Source organism: Morone saxatilis, unplaced genomic scaffold (assembly GCF_004916995.1).
Source record: "Morone saxatilis isolate NCDOM2014 unplaced genomic scaffold, NCSU_SB_2.0 Contig7, whole genome shotgun sequence".
In the NCBI taxonomy this organism is placed as follows: Eukaryota; Metazoa; Chordata; class Actinopteri; family Moronidae; genus Morone; species Morone saxatilis.
The window spans coordinates 6,145,437-6,149,002 of NW_023340246.1; the positions used below are offsets into that span (position 1 = coordinate 6,145,437).

At 40.4% G+C, this 3,566-nt stretch overlaps 1 protein-coding gene across 2 annotated transcripts in view; it reads left to right on the forward strand.

The window, feature by feature from the left end:
• bcl11bb (BAF chromatin remodeling complex subunit BCL11B b) overlaps positions 1-3,566 on the forward strand; it is a 30,764-nt gene that overhangs the window by 9,561 nt on the left and 17,637 nt on the right. The gene's annotated exons all lie outside the window — the stretch shown is intronic.

The window sequence follows — 3,566 nt, forward strand, 5'->3', positions numbered from 1 at the left end:
CGCGTGAGGGGAGCAACGGGGATTATTAAAGCAGCCGTCAAGCCCGTTCATCTGGCGTTTTTTGTCTTTTTTTTTTTTTTGGGTGGGGGGTGTGTGGGGTGGGGAGTCAGAGCGAGGCCTGTAGACTGCCAGCGCTGCAGGGAAACCAGTTCAAAGTTATCAGAGGAGACAGTCACCATCACACCCGAGAGCTGGGAAGGCTATCCAGGATTACGCAGACTCCAGTAGACTAAGAGGGACTTGGTAGAGGGAGGAAGACGGCTGTATTGTGGAAGTTAGCAGCCAGAATTACATGTAAAAAGATTATACAGTTAACATAGAAACTGGACACCACAGTGTCTTAAACTGGTATATATGGAGGGATTTAAATAGTAAAGATTAGACTTTTATGATCCATTATATTATGTTATATGTATGTACTTATAATATAGTGCGTTAAAAAAGTCTTTAAAAAGTCCTAAAAAAAATAATAATAAATGAATGGATTATAATATAGACCTATAACATTCACACATCAATGAGGCATAACAGAGTTGTAATAATATTCTAATTATTAAATAAAGTGTTTACATAACTGTCACCACAAATTCAATAACTTAGTGGTTTTACTGGTTTATGATATATTTACACAAGCAAAGGTGGACTAGGAGAATTAACGACAATGTGTGTGTTAGACTGTGGCTTTTCCTCTTCACAGCAGGTGCACATCTTTTTTTTAGTTATTACATTTGAGTGGTAAAAATCCTTGAGATTCAATCACCCCCGATACGTACACACACACACACACAAAACCCCACACGCTTCAGGTATACTAGTGTATAAGAAAAGACTTTTAAATTTAGTTAAATTTAATTTTCTTTATCACACATACTTTGAGTTTATACATTAGAATTCTTAAAGATTAAGCTGGTGTGTGAAATATTGCAAAATGTTTTGTATAAGTCCCTCAAAGGTTCTACGTTTCTAGGCCACAGATATTATTGATTTGCACATTTTGTTCATTTTAGAATGAAAGCTGGTGGAGACATCTTTTGTCATCACTGCAGAGATCAGCACACAAGCAGTTTTTGTGTGTGGCCAGCAGCTGTGTGTGGTCACCATCTCTTGTGGTGGGAAAAAGTTATTGAAGGGGATCACAAACAGTGTGTGACAGCACCGTTTTAGATGCTACAGCCAATTTTTGAAAATGAAAACCATGAGAATTTTGTAGAAATTATTTTCTTTAAATCAAAATTAAAGAAAGGAGAAAGTCATAATTTATCACCTTCTGTAATTAAAAAAAGTTGCGACAGCCCATCAGTGTCAAAACATTTTTGTTTGCAATTTGACTTTTGCTAATTGTCAAATTTTTCAGCTATTTTGGAAATTGAATGAGCATTAAACTCACCTAGAAGCTCTACTGCAGCAGAACAAAAACCATGGAGCTCATTTGGGAGCTGATGCAATAAAAAAGACTTGATGAATTTTACATGGCATTTTGTCTGTTAGGTGGTCAGAGAAAAAAACATTTAGGCAGTTAGTGAGTGAGTCAGCCTGTTAGAGCGGCAGGCAGTTAGTCACTCACAGACAGACAGTCTTATCACTAAGAGAACAGGACATGAAAGCACTTGAAGCCCCAAATGAAAGAGAGGAGGAGAGCTTTGTTCAACACATTAGATTGCCACTCAAGGCAGTCTCAAGTTTCAACCAAATTAGATTACATTATTAGGTCTAATTAAGTCCAATGTGTTAACAGCACATACACTCCCAGGCGCACACACACACATAAGGAAATATCATCACATTTGCTTGCACATGGTATTGAGGACTTTGCAGTTCAAACATTTGCAGCACAGGTGACAAAAAAAAGACAGAAGGAAATAAGAATATGTATCAAGCGTAACACAAACATGCACACACATAAGTACAGAAATGTATATGTATCCATATTGTAGTCTTGCGTGCATGAAATACCTGTGCTGTATGCATAACCCTTAACCCTCTCCTCTCCTGGATTGTTTTTTTTTTACCTGGTTGTGTTTTATAACATCCTGTCTGGCCTCTTTGTCTGTCAGCCTGCTTGCTTAAACTGCAAACATGCTGCAAGGCTAGCAGATTCAACCCTAAAAGGTGCAAACACGCACGTGCACACACACGCTCTCTCGTACATTCACACGGTGTAGATGAAAAATGGCCCTTCTGTGCCCTATTTTATTTTCCTTGAGTTTGTCTTGCTGATGCATGCACTCTGTGTGTATATCTGTGGACTCTGTCAGAGTATATGTTAATATGTGTGTGTGTGAATTTGTGTATGTGTACATGTGCGTGCAGTGTCTGTGAAGAATGATGCGTGTCACCAGGCAAGCGAGAGGTTGTCGCTAGGGGAGCGTTACCATGCTAAGACGACCCTGGCCCTGCTTTGAACCCCCTCCCATGAAAGCTGCCGGGCCCCCTCGGAGCACTTAAAGACATCTAGTACATAAGGGCAAAGCCACATCATGACAACCTTTCTCTCTCTCTCTCTCTATCTCTCTCATCTCTCTGCTCTCTCCTCTTCTCTCTTCCTATCTCTACTCTCTTCTGTCCCTGTTTTGTCTGTCTGTCTCATTTCTTTCTCACACACAAGCAGAGATCACACAGTAAATAATTTTCATGAGATCAGTGACAACGCAAACATCCTCAACAATCTCTCTCTCTCTCTTTTCCTCTCTGTCCACCTCTGATCCCCCTGCTGTCACTTTTGTGGGCATACCACTATATTAGGATAAGACTATATAAGATTTTGCATTGGCTTGTCGTTTTCTTTTTTTTTTTAAGCTACTTACAAGCTCAATGTGATACCGATACTGCTGTTCTTAACTGAATCAAAGTGGCACTGGGTTCATGATCAAAGAATTTAAATGAGACACCCACCACTTTAGAACTGTCACACCTACATGTACGGCATTTTTGCAGGTGCAAAAGTATTTTTGAAGTGCGCAGCTTTTTAACGTAATAAGATCGTTTTTTGTTCTTGAGCCAATTTGCAACAAGCCTGAAATGACTAATAGTGGTTTCTAGATGAAAACGTGTGGTGTAACCTACACAACGTATGAAAAGTGACTATGACCTTTGTGCCCCAAGAGGTCAATCTGCAATGTTCAACACTTGTTTCACTGCTGTCTCTAAATAACTGTGACATTCCAGTTTCCACACTGGTGTGGATTTGAAGGTGTCTCTCTCCTCTCTCCTCTTCTTCCCTCTCTCTGCCCCCTCCCCATCTTTTTTTTTCTTTTTGCCCCACCACCCAATGCTCCTTTAATCACCTGGCTTGCTCTCATTTCCATATTAAATAGGCTTTAATCATGAAAAGCAATCAGGCTTTTGCATATTCATACCTTCCCCTGTACGCCGGCTTCCCTGTCTCGCTCCAGTGCCAAGCAGCCAGTAATCAGTAGGCAGGCGGCGTAATGCCATAGCCCCGGCCCATCGCATGAAAACACACACACTGTGTGAGTTAGAAATAACTTCACATGCTACTTACGCATTATCTCTACTCCAGGAGAGAGAGAGAGAGAGAGAGAGAGAGAGAGAGAGAGAGAGAAAGA